The following is a 14,706-nucleotide window of genomic DNA, read 5'->3' as shown; positions in this document are numbered from 1 at the left end:
GAATCTACACACTTTTTCCTTCTCAAAAGAGAGAGGTTGCGAGTTTGTTCCCTAGTTCCAAAAAAATACAATAAAAATTTAATTAGTCTGCCTGACAGATGGTATTACCATGTAAATTGAACGGTCTAAATTTCAAAGATATTAAGCAATTTACTGAGGTTTGTGTATTTGCAGACTAGTTAGTTATAAACAAGCATATAATCCATATTTTCTAACTACTAAGGATAAAAGAAGGAGAGGGAAAAAGTCAACCACTGACTGAATGTCAGAAAAATTAGGAAAACACCAGTTGATTTTCTGCCATAGCAAAACTAGAGTGTGAAAAGGAAAAATGAATTTCCAAAATGCCATCTTGCTATTAAAAAAAATTTCAAACACCTTAAAAAATTATTTAAAGAAAAAACAAAACTGTAAAAGGGTATAAGTAATACAATTTTTTTTTAAAAGTAAGCAATCACTAGTTAATAGATTACGTATTAGAAACAGTTGTTCATCTTACAAAATTAAAGCATACAAGGTGGACATTCAAACCAGTGAGACTGCAAACAGTTGTGTTCAATGATCCAACAAAAACTTAGTAATATGATCATCTATCTTACACACCTAAACACACGTGCAGTTGTATCCTTTAGAGCACTTCCTTTTCCTCTCTTTTTTACCATAACATTATATAATAATATAGTCAACCTGTTCATCATTGCAAGCATCACATTTTTAGGGCAAGCAAAGAGATAAATGTGCAAAAATAGACATTTAAGGGGTGGTCAAAATACATAGTGAATAGCTAACATTTTTAAAATATCTTACATTTAAGGACACGGTGCCTTTAATTCCCCTCAAAATAATCCCCCTCATTAAACTCACTTATCCCATGATTCTTGCTACTCTGTGAGGCAGTTCTGGAAGCCCCTTGTTTTGCCTTTAAGCGATGTGATCAACAATAGGATGAACGCTGCTCCACATCCCATTCCATAGAATGTCAAAATCATAAAATTATCACTGTGTTCTCATCTACTTCACTCTCTTGATCTGCCCTCTGGGGACTTCGAACTCTTCCTCAAAGTAACATAACCACGAGAGGTAAACATTCTGAAACAATTCAGGACATGAAAGCAGCCACAACACAAAAACTAAAGGCAGTCACAAAATAAGACTTTGCAAACTACTTCAGAAAGTGGCCAGAATAATGGGAAGATGGTGTCTCAAATTGAAGGGGAATGCTTTGAAAGGAATTAATAGTAATACGTCTTGTATGATTTGTTAAATTTGAACATTCACCACAGTTTTTAGTACTATCTCAAGGACAAATAGACAATTATGTGCATATGTGTGTATGTTGTATATGCTACCATTTATAATTTTTTTTTTCTTGAGATAGGATCTCTCCATGCCGTTCAGGTTTGCCTTGAACTCATGACATAGCCGAGGTTAGCCTTAAACTCACAGAAATCCTCCTGCATCAGTGCCACCATTTCTGATTTATAGTACTTGCCCAAAATTTATGATTAGAAAACAAAATTTTACTTGAAATACAACATCAAAAAGGCAATTTATTTTCTGGGTTGCCTCTGCAAGTGACCAAAATATTAACTGCCTTTCACAGATGGTTTCAGGAGTCTGAAATGGCACAATCAATCAAATTGACTATACAATGATCCAGAATAGCTATTAAGAAACAACCGTGAGGTGAACTACTTTGACCTTTACAGAACTCTAAAGATTGTATTCCCCAAGGATCAATTGCTCAGTCTTTACCTTTGGAAGTTGACACCTTTAGGCACTCTATCAATGTAAAATTTCATTGAGGTCTTTTACTTTCAGAAGACTTCAATGCAACTCAATTCATGATTTCCTTCCAGGGGAAAATACTTCAAATACTCTTGAATTTGGAGGCAATAATTCCACTGTAGGCCTATTCTCATACTTTGTTGCTATTTGTGTCAAAAGGCATATATTTACACATTTTCAAATAATGAAAAACTATCCAGATGCTCTCCGTTAGCTAATAATTTAAATTATATCTTTTGCCTATTTTAAATTATGAAGCCCATACTTACAAGGATTTTTGATAAATGTTCACTAGCGATCCCTAAACTCATGTGTGGCAATTACTCTGAATTCTCACACTACAGTTTTAATTTTTCAGGTTTTGAATTTTAAATAAACAAAATCAAATAATATGCAGTATTTTGCCTCTGGCTTCTTGTGCAGCACATTGTATTTGTAAGACTTATCATTAATATGAACATAAATATTTGCATTGCTTGCTTTACTGTATGTCACTGTATCTATTTTAGTATACTTTTGATTAACTTGATTTTTATTTGATATTATTATAAATATTGATGTATGTAACATTCTGATCTATGAGTTTGTATCTGTGTTTCTATTGAGTCTGTACTACCTATACCTAAAATTGCAGGATTGTATGTCACACATGTGTTTGATTTTATTATAATTTTGAAAAAGCATTCCAGAGTGATTCGATTAATTATAATACAATTAGCAATAACATTATCAATTTCTTTGTACCCCACGGACCCTTAACAGTGTCATATGGCACAAATTTTTAAGACCAATCCTGATTGCTAAAGATGTAATTAATTATGACATGATTTCCGTGTAATACTTTCAATTAAATTAATTTTGAATAATGTTGCTGTAATAAAGGGCTTCACTTTCCAGAGCATGGTAAGGGTATTAGCCTATTTAGGTTTCAAAACCAGTAGAAATTTATTGTGGATAATTCTCACAAACATAATTTGGATAATAAGGTGGTTACAAAATTCAGAGAACACCTGAAAACAAGCCTAGATTGGAACCAAATAGAGTTGGTGACAATCTACTTCTGTGTAATACAGAGCTACCATTGCTGGAGCGCTTCAATCACTGGTCACCTTCTGAGGCGGTTAAAGTTCTGTGTGTTAGTAGTTCACCTGTAGACTCCCCATTCACCCTCGGTCAGAGTGAAAGTCAAAATATGATTCTGGGAATTTTATATCATTCTTTCAAGAATCAAACTTGGTTGCCCCGGGTAAGCCCCGGGTATCTCCTGTACCAGTTTAACTCAGGCACCACATGCTAAAAGTAACAGAGAGAAGAAAGAAAATGCATGAGAAACCTCCATGGATTCTAAAATGGAAAGAACTACTAAGATTGTATGGGTGGATGAAAACTGCCAAACTGGAGACTAATTAGTAAGAAAGACAAATAAAACACAGATACTGTATTTACAAAGAAATTAATGTGAAGGGGCAAATGTAAAAAAGAAAACGTATTTTCTATTTACTAACACATTTCCATGGAAAGGAAGAAATTTGAGTTGGGGGATAGCAAAAAAAAATAAACTGTATGGTGTTAGAGCTAAAATTTGGAGTTATTTAATTCAAAAAATAAACTAAATTTATAATTGCAGTATTTAAAAATGTTTTCAGAAACAGTTTTAAATTTCTGAGAAGTTGAAATTCATTTTTTTAAATTCAGTTTACTGGTACATTTTAAGTATACATAAATATCATATTCATCGCAGGGAATTTATCCCCTTTCATGATATACTTTGATTCTTCTTTTATTCTAATCTCTTCTCCTCTCTTCTACTCACCTTCCCCTCCCTATTTGCAAAGTTTTGTTTCCATTTCATTCTTTTTCTGGGGTTTTCTTTGTTTTTATTTCCTTTTCCCTTCTTTTCTTTCCTTCTTCCCCCCATTCTAGTCTCCCTTTCTTTTTGAGCAATTTCTGCCTTTTTCATATCTGTTACACATTTTGGTCCAGCAATAGCTAATAAACTTGTGAAACAATGAAAAATTTTATGAAAGGTGAAAAACAGATCAACAATATTAGTTACCTAATTCTATTTAACATTATCCTGGAAATTTTCACCAGTGCAACAACACAAGATAATAAAATAATTAAATGAAAGACATAAAGATAAAAAATAATTAAAGTATGTATTTGAAGATTACACTTTTGCATAAATAGAAAGCACTGGGACTGAGGATGTAGCTCAGCAGCATCAAGGCCTGCCTGGTAAGCACAGGGTTCTGCATTTGATTCCCAGTACAAAAAAAAAAAAGAAAGAAAGAAAGAAAGAAAGAAAACCCACAGTGCTAGGCAAATTATAAAAAGCATGCTCAAATAAATAGGTTACTATGCAAAATGAGTTATGTTTTGTGTATATTAAACAGGATAAATAGAAATAAAAGTAAAAAATTATAGCATTACAAAATTATTCAAACATATAAAATACCAGTAGTAAGTTTAACAAAATTCTGCCAAATATAAAACTGTGTTTAGAGAAGTTTTTAAAAGTTTCTAAAGATCTTAAATTTCATGTGTTAGCCATAAAAACTATTGATATTCATTTTCCACAATTCAATTATGCTCTATTCAATGGAATTACAATAAAAATTAAGGTAGAGTATTTTACAAAAAGTAATGAAATTAAAATTTATATAGGGATAGATAAGTGTAAATTGGTAGAAAGTAATATGGTAAAGAATAATGTAGAAAATTCAACCTATCTACTTTTAAAACATACTGAAAAACTAGGTAAGGCATTGTCATATTTGTCTAAACATAAATAAAAATAAAGTAAACCAATAAAGTAGTCAGAAAGACTCACACATACATGTTTAACTGATTTTCAACTAAGTTGTCAAATTAATTCAGTGGTAAAGGAAAGACTCTTAGTAATGGAAAAACGGATGTGCATATAATAACAAAAATAAAAATAACTTCAATCCCTATTTCATTCTACATGCAAATATTAAATTAGGGTATGTCATAATTCTAAGCATAACTCTTGAACCATAAAATTTCTACAAGATATATGACACATTTTTAGCAATTGTTATTATGCATTGACTTAGAATTGACACAAAAATTACTAAAAATGAAATTTAAATTTAGTGAAGTAGGCTTATAAAATTATGATTGGTTGAAGGGAGGGTAGAAGAATGGGGAAAAAGAAAAATCAGGCTATACCATGTATACATACTAATTCCCTACCATGATTGTGATCATTTTGTATATGTAAAATGTACCAATAAACTTAATTAATAAAAATTATACTTTTTGTTCATAGATGACCATGTTAAAAAAAATCAACAGATCAACTATAGACAGGGAACTGATTACATTACATGCATTTGGCAAAGATTCATAGTCACTAATGATTTGTAACTTATACAAATCAACAACAAAAAGATAATCCAATTAAAAACACTTCAAATTTTTTTAAATTGACACTTCTCTAAACAAAATAAATGAACAGCCAATAAACGCACAAAAAGCTGTTTTACAGTATAATTAGGAAAATTAACTTCAAAGAATAATGAATTACCTTTTAACATGTCAAAAGTAGTTAAAATACATGAAAGTGTCAAATTCAAACCTAGAGAAATGGAACTGTAAGCATTATGATTGCTAATGGAAACGTTAAATTGTACTACTGCATAAAATGTTTGGTAGAGTTTTTTTAAAGTTAAAAATATGAAATTTTCTAGATATAGAAACTCTCTCTAGTATTTAAAGCAAATAAAAATATATATTTACAAAATAAATTTTGTAAAAAAGATTCATTGTTGCACTGTTATTTATTTATAATTGCAAAAATCTGAATGCTTGAAATGTCAATAAGTTAACAAATTTTAAACGTATGGTATAATCACACACAGCAGTAAAAATGTACAAACTAATTAAGATTTTAACAGCAAAGGTGAATCCTAAATCCAATATGTTCAACAAAATAAAGCAAATACAAAATAGTATATTGCTTTGTGGTTCCATTTAATTATGAGGTCTGTAAACAGATAAAACTAACGTATGAGAAGGAATCATGATATATTTGTCTCTGGAAGAGAGAATTTACAGTAAAAATAATGTATGTGTCCTATCTTATTTTAGATGACAAATTTGTTGTTGAATAAAAATGTAGAAACACAATCTGTGTACTTAATTACATTAAATTTCAATAAGAATTATACATAATAAAGAATACCCAGTGAAGAGAGAAAAAAGAGAAATTTAAAAAATTTACTAATAAAGTAACATCAATTTATAATAAAAATGTTTAAGTTTCCATGATTCTCTGGAAACAAGTCATATCTAAATTTGAAAAAGTAGATAATGATAGATTAACTTGGAAAATTTAATTGACTGTAATAATTTGAAAGTGAAGAAGTATATCTCTACAATGCTGTAGGACTCCAGAAACCATACATAAGCAAGAAAACATCCACAAGTACATAATATTTACCCTTCTGAAATGTCTCAGGATCTCCTTCCTTTTAGAGTCTCATTGTTTAAAGCCTTTTGCCACACAGTCTTCAAATTAGAAAGATTAGTTTAGGAAAATTTAAAACATAAAAAATTGCATTTGTAAGAGTTTCTCTATAAAATATTTACAATTATTCATACTTTCCAGTATGAATTTGTAAGTTGTTCCAAATAATACTATTTATGTACTGTTTTGTCAAATGTATTAATACCTAAAATAAATGTCAGCTTTATTAATGAAGTACATGTATGATACTTTTCATTACATGTAAAGTACATGTTTACATTAAGTCTTCTGCTCTTAATAGGATTTATGGTTGAAAGAAATGATAAAGTCAGAATTCGAGATGGAAAAGCAAGATAAATAAGTTTATGTATTCATATTTATATTCCTGAAGGTTTAGGAAAATTTGATTTCTGTGAATAAAAACTATTAAAAAATAGAGAATGTTAAGTGGTGAAGGCAAATTTGACTGTTTTCACAATAAGATTGCAGAAAACCTATTCCCAACAAAGTAACACTGAAGCACTCATATTCATGAGAAGAAAATATGTGTGACTATTTTGCAGCAGATTAAAAAAGCAAATAATGATTTTTCTGAGATATTTTGGAAGCATTTAATAAATGACATCTTAGTCACTTTTTACTCACAGGGAAAAAACCCATCTGCCATTTAAAGAAATTTCTTTTAGCTCATGGTTTCTAGAAGGCTCTAAGTTCATATGGCTGGCTCCAAGGCAAGAAGGATACAGTTGAAGGATCTGGAGGAGAAAGCAGCTCATGTCACCGTGTCTGGAAAGCAGAGAACAATGAGAGGAGAAATACATACTCCTCCAGTGACCTGCTTCTAACCAGGCCTCCTACTAAGGGCACATTCTGCCGCTGAATTTATTAGCTTTATGAAAAATGTAGTTAGTCCATTCCCCACCCCCTCTCTATCTATCTATCTATCTATCTATCTATCTATCTATCTATCTATCTATCTCTTCAGTGCTAGGGATCAAACTCATGATCTCACATTTGCCAAGCAGCCACTTATGCCACTGAGCTAAATCCCTGGTCCAGTTAGTCCATTTCTAAGAGTCACCAAAGTTTGAACAGCTCCAGTATTCCTGAAAAGTCCAAGTTCAATGTCTCTTCTGAGACTCAAGGAAAACTCAGCTGTGATCCCCTTTAAAAGATCAAAATAGAAGTTAAATGGTTCCAATATACAGGATACAAGGTAAATATTCCTATTCTTAAAATGAAAAATAGGAGGATATAAAGGAATGGGATCAAGGAAAAACTCAAATCCAGTCTAGCAAACATTATATTCTACAGCTCCACATCCAGTATCTTGGATAAGTTGTAGTAAATCTGAGCTCCAAAGGATTTGGGTGGCCCTGCTTCTATGGCTTTGTCAGTTGCAACCTTCAGAGACTCTTTCTTGGGTTTACTTGGTTTACTGCTTGAAGTTTTTCTCAGATGTTCCACACTTCTGTTTTCTTCAACTTCTCCATTGCACTACTGGTTACAGTCTTACAGCTGTACACATTACCCTCCCAGGGACACACTTCCTGGCCTCCTAAACCTTCTTGTGAATTCTTGGTGGAACCCTCCCTGATCCCACAACTCTTGCATTGTCCATGGTTCTAAAACAAGCAATCCATGGATGGCTACCAATTTAGGCAGTACCTAATGGCAGGACACCATGAATTTAACCCTGCAGAACCAATTTCCCTTATAGCTCTTCTCAAGCAGGGTGTCCAGGGGCTGTACACCCTTACTCCCTTGAAGGGTGAGGTCTTGATGATTTCTGATATGTCTTCAAGACATCATTTCTACTGTACTAAGGCAAAATATTTGACATTTTAAAAAAATGTTCATCTTTTCAACAACCAGACTCTCCTTTGCATGAGCTTTGCAGATACTTCCTTTCTAGCAATACTCCAGACTTTTCAAGTGAACTTTTTCTCATGCTTGTTATTGTAAACCTGGTTGAAAATAGCCAGGAGTAGCACAGATGAAATATTGACAACTGAGAAATTCACTGCTCTAACATACTTCAGTTCAGATGACCCCACAAGAGCATTTCATATAATCCCAGACCAAAGACAGTGCTCTCCCTTTCTTTTTTACCTTTCTTGCTCTTAGCCCAAGAGTCCAATTTATCTGCACAGCATGCAATGTGCCTTCTTGTCATCCTAGCACCATTTCTTTTTCCACAATCTTCAATAAACATAGCTACTTTTATCTCATTTTGCAATTCTTTGACTGCATACACAGGAATATGGAATCTATCTGCTAGATCCATCACCTGGTAATAGAAGTATATATGCCATAGCATGAAGATTGGTCTGCATGGAAGTATCCTCCACCAGATTAATTGCCCACCACCCTCAATCTCAGTCTCTCAAAAAAAAAAAAACTCAGGACATTGGTAAAATTTAGACAAACTTCTACAAGAGCATAGCATATATGACTTGCCACCTAACTTTCAATACATTTCCTGAGCCTGCTCTTTACTGTATGCATGTCTATAAACATTCTGGTCTCCCAAGTTCCAACCAGAATCACACATCAAACTTGGTTTACAGAATATTTTTGCTTCTCTGTTGGACATCTCTAAATTTTTCCAAACTCCTCCTGAAAAACATTTCTATCTGAACCACATTTTTAGGTATTTTCATAGCAAGAGCATCAGTCTTGGTACCAAAATCTGTCTTAGGTCATTTTCTCATCACTAGGATAAAGTACCAGACACTCACAATTTAAAAGAAAAGAAGTTAATTTTGGCTCATGTGTTTTGGCTATAGTTTTAGCCACAGTGGACTGGCTGTAAGACAAGAACTAGGAGGAAGGATCTGTCAGAGGAAAGATGTTCATGTCTTAGCAACCAAGAAGCAGAGAGCAAAGAGAGTGACTGGGAATGAAGATGTACCTTACACACCAATGACCTGCCTCTACGCAGGTCCCAGCTCCTAACAGCACACTCAGTTGCTCTACTTAGCATAGCAACCCACTGATAAATGAAGCACCTCTCTGGTCTACTCACTTTTCAAAAGCCCTCCCACTGAACACATATAAGTTGGGGGACATTGTAGATCTAAACCATAACAATTGGTAGAAAAGAAATTGTCAGTGTTTTAAGAAATTGGCCAAGGGACAAGGATGGCCCAACCTGGTGAGAACTATAGTGTGCCTGGAACTTCACAGAAGAGAGAGAGTTTCATTATTAAAAGATAACTCTAGGACAGAGCATGCAATGATAATACACTTGCTTTGGAAAAGGCCCTAGATTCAAATACCAGCCAAATAATAATAATAATAACAACCACAACAACTCTGGAAAAATAATGGAGAAACTAATTCCTAAGAAATATTTTAAGCTAAGATTGTGAAATCTCTAAAAAAGAAAAAGAATTGTGATACTAACTAGAATCCCAGAGATAAAAATGATGAGAAATCATTGTATGTTTCATTGTGCATATCACAAGACATGTCCATGGAAAGTGAAATCAAGAAATGGTGTAAGGACAGTTCTCATCCTGTTTTTATAATATGAAACAAAATATATGAATATTGAGTGATCCAAGATGGAGAGATGAGTCCCTTTCATCCTGTCTGTACTTTAATTTTGTTAGCTCATCTCAAATTTTCACTTTTGATCCTCATCATGTACTGCATATTGACTTAATAAGCCAAATGTCTGAAGCAGTTTAATTTGGTTTGGGAGCAATTATCTTCTGTGACATCTGGGATGATTTGCGTAATAATATATTTGAAAAGTACTATGCCTCAAGGTAATTTTCATATGGCAGAGGAACAACAAAGCAATAACTAGAGGAATTTTTAAAAAGGATTTAAAATTTATTATTAATTCTTTTTTGATTGGTATATGTATACATCACAATGAAATATTTTATTTCATGTATACATTGACAATAATCAAATGCAGGTAATTGATATATCATCACCTTAAGCTTTTATTATGTATGTATGTGGAGGTGATTCAGAATTCTCTATCCTGAGATACACAATGCATCACTGTTGACTATATGCATTCTACTGTGGCAAAGAACATCAGAAGTTACTCCTCTTTCAGACATTATGTACTTTGGCCAGTTTCTCCCCCTTCTATGTTTGTATAAAGTGATGTAACTTTACTGTTTCACATTAGTAAAATCCATAAATGAGGGTACATGGTGATGAAAATAAGAGAAATAAATTTGTTTTACTCAAAATTCTTCACACAGATATTCATAAAGTCTTTATGCATGATTGTTCTAAACTGAAAACAAATGTCCTTCCACGAGTGAATCGGTAAACAAAATATTAACACCCATATCTGGAAATGTTAAGATTTCCCAAATCATTGATGCATTCAACAACATGTATCAGTTTCACAAAATTACAAATTTTTTGAGGGTGTGGTTGCACATGCCTGTACTCCCCACACTCGGGAGGCTGAGGCAGAATGATTTCTGAAAGTTCCAGTCCAGCCTGGGCTACAAAGTGAGTTCAAGAGCAGAATGAGCTATATTGAACAGTGAAATCCTGTCTCAAAGAGACAGAAAAATTACAAATTTTCAAATTATGATTTAGTCATCTATATGATTATATATTTCATCCATAACTGATTTATAAGAAAAGGGTGCAAAATGAAAACAATGTCATGGAAAGCATCATGAAGCAATGACACTGTCATATACCTGTCTCACTGTATTTAGAAAAAGAATATGATAAAATGGAACAATTTTTCATGATTAAAACTCTGAGGAATATATTAATAGAATAACTACTTCAACTCTAACACATTTATAAAATATTGACTACAAACAACATAAGTAATGATCAAATGTTGAATATTCTTCCTTCAGACTGGGAGTAAGACAAAAATGATCCAATATCATTTTTTTCTGTCCACCATTGTATGATAGGTAAATAGAAAATGTCCTCATATTGGGTAAAATATATGTACATACATAACTGTGATAAAGTCATTTCTCTTTTAATAAAAAAGAAAATAGTAGCTCTATGTAGTTTAGTATAGTAATCAAATACAAAACATCAAATTTGTGATGTGAATTTCTCAAAAGTAAATCAAACATAAAATACACAGTTAAAAGTTAAATTTGTTCCACTAGTTTTTGGTCTGAAAGTAAACAAACAAGTTTTTTTTTATTGTAATCTACTTTTATATTTTAGTAAGACATGTCAGATATAAACCAATACCAAAGCAATGCCACAACTAGCTAGTCTTCTTTTTCATCCTTCAAAAGCAAAAAGACATTTCCTGAATTCTTCTTTCTAGTAAACAAAATGGTTTCTAAAAAAAAAATCAGAAAGGCAACATGATGTCACAGATTAAGGACAAGTTAATGTCAGATTATAGTCCTTATGTAAGATAGTATATCTTATCTCTTCATTGACAAGAATTGCAGAACTCTGACATGTATGGTTTATAAAACTCTCAGAATACAGCCAGGTGTATGGCATCCTGAAAGTGGCATTTACATTTACATGATTGCAGAAAATTTCAAGGACTCATTCATGGTCAACAGAAAGATCTAACAAATGCTGACCAGAGAGTCAGGTCTCAGACAATGGACACAGACTTTCATAAAGATATGCTGGAGAATGACAGATATCTTTATGGAATAACTGACATTTGAAAGTATGAAGAATTTCAGAAATCAGCCACTTTTCAAAAAAATGTGTTTAACATTTAGCTTATTTAAATTTACAGATAAAGTTGCATGCATCATGTAAGCTCCACTACATATAAGGGCTAAATTTAATTAATGTTTGCTTTATCTCACAACATTATTTTTTGTAGTAAGCACACCTATATTTGAATATCTTAGCATTTTTGGAGGATATAACACATTAATACTAACTGTAGGTATCATGTTGTACAACAGATATGTTGACCTCATTCCTCTTAACAGAAACTTTTTTATCCTTTCAGCAACATCACCCCCAAACCTCCACCATTCTGCTTGAGTTCAGTTTCTTTAGATTTCACAAATGAGTTAGATTATTCAGTCTTTGTGTTTCTGTGTCCAGCGTATTTGACTTACTATGCTCCAGGTTCACCCCATGTGCAATCCAAGATGGATCACAACTCTTGGTTCAGGACTAAAACAAAGGAGAAAGCTGAGGCAACACTCAGATTTTTTTCATGCTGATTCAGTTGTTTGGCCCTCAAGAGCATACTGCCAACAGCCATGTACAAAACTTCAAGTGCAGTTACATAAAGCCATCTCATGAGGTAATTGGCAGCTGTTACTAGTGGCTGTATGTAGTATCTTCATTCACAGATATTCCATTCCATAAAATATTGAAGAGGGACCAGGTGCTGCATTCAGATGAATGCTTGGAGAAATACATTGTGGTAGCATCATATCAGCTCAGATCATCCAACTTGGAACGTAGAAAGTGTCTTTGATGAATCTGATGAAGCATAGCTACATGGAGTAGGAATTTTCACTTGAACACAGTAAAATACAGTATTTTCTCCACTGATTGAAAAATGTTAGAACATATTCTCTTCGTAGCTATTATTTTAGATTGAAGAAAATTAGAATCCATTCCATGAGTGATTGATAAATGGTTGAATATTGCACAAAATACATTTCTTGCCCTCTCCTCTCCTTTTAGTAACGTCTTAGCATCAATAATATCAGGGGGATGCATTACAATATTCATAGACCCTAGGTACTTTTACATTAATAGACCTCTTTCTCCATAAAAATATTAAAATTATGTTTTAAAGTGCAACAATATAAAATTACAATTTAAACTATGTGTTAAAACCTTTCTACTCACCTAAAAATTAATATTTTTATGAAAATTTTAAAAATTAAAATGCTTTCATGAGCCGCTACAGCTATGTGTGGTTGAGGCACCAGGCTTTCTATAATAAGCAAGCAAGTTGGCCCTGAAAGTGAGGAAACATGCCTTGTTTTAGTTGCTGCAGAAATCTACTGGGTTTCATAATCCACAAAATCAGGAATGCAATCCATGCTTAAATATCCTCAATTTCTCATCAGGAAGAGGAGTTGCTTAATAAAAAGTGTTCTTAATCACCTCACCATATTCAGAGCTTAAAAATGACTAAAGAAAAACAAATCTGTTTTATAGATGGGTGCTATCAATAGCAAGAGAAACTGATGTGCATTAGATCTTGGCATAGGAGTTCCACTCTTAGCAAAATCATTTTCTCAAAAGCATGAGGGACGGGTAAGTTAATGGGTAAGTTTACCAATAACAAAGCCCACCTTACTTTGAAATAAAATCACACTTATCTATATTTTAAGCTTTACAGAGTCATCTTATTGTATTGCACATTACTTATAAAGATAGAAAAATATCCTAGATGTGTGGATATACAAAGGGAGTTAAACTACTTTTGTATAACAGTAAGTCACCTATCACTTATTACTTTCAACATTACTCTTGGAAAAGCCAAGGTTAATTGAACCGAGGGGGGGAAAAAAAACTCAATGGAATGAAACAACAGGCAAATACAAAGGAGGAAAACTGATTTAATCTCTTTGGAGTCTATAATTATTGTTATTTGAGATAAACAATTGATTACACACTCAATTTTGAGCTTTTAGTCATTTTGTAACTATCATAACAAATCTTACTTTTAAATACACTAAATATCAAAATTAGCTGATTGAATACTCAGAATTACAAGCTCTTGTTCCTGTGGAAGTTAGACAAGTGTGTTTAAGCTATTTTTTGTTTTTAAGTTTATATAAATCTGAGTATATCTGCACAACACAAAGAACACAGGGTAAATGAGGGTTTTTTTCCCTAATTTTTAATATAAAACACTTCTATGGCCCCTAATACCATTTTGGAGCATACAGAATGATGTAGTGTTGCATTAAATCATCTCTGGTGGTCTTCTGGCTTCTACTCTTATGGCGTTAGCTTCAAATTTCTCCAGTTGCCTGTCTCATAATACACTTAGTGGAATCAGATACAATATTAAGGTGAACCTCTGGTTGAGTGACACTTAGCACTTTACTCCAGAACCCAGTCATATTCTATTTGTTAAACTGAGGAATATTTTTCAATCTTCAGATAAATTCCCGCAGATATACACTCTCAATTCAGCTATTTCTTTGACCTTTTCTTATCTGTCGGGATCTGAGTCTTCATCCGGGTTAGGTCATAAGTGATAATCTTTCATTTTGGCAGTAGACTATAGGAAAACGTTTCAGTGAGAAAGAGTATAAAATTAAGGTATTGAATAAAAACAAGATTTTTTTTTTTCCCTACTGGGGATTGAACTCACAACCTGACCATTGCCAGGCAGGCACTTATACTGCTGAGCTAAATCCCTGGCAAGATTCCATTTTCCACTGAAGAGAGTTCAGTTGACATTTTGTTTGTACATTTTAATGTTATTGCTCTGCTTGTCTTTGGTTTTC

This window comes from Cavia porcellus, unplaced genomic scaffold, assembly GCF_034190915.1.
Source record: "Cavia porcellus strain 051 isolate PalLab524CR breed Dunkin Hartley unplaced genomic scaffold, mCavPor4.1 scaffold_1, whole genome shotgun sequence".
NCBI lineage: Eukaryota > Metazoa > Chordata > Mammalia > Rodentia > Caviidae > Cavia > Cavia porcellus.
Note: the sequence above shows the minus strand (reverse complement) of the source record.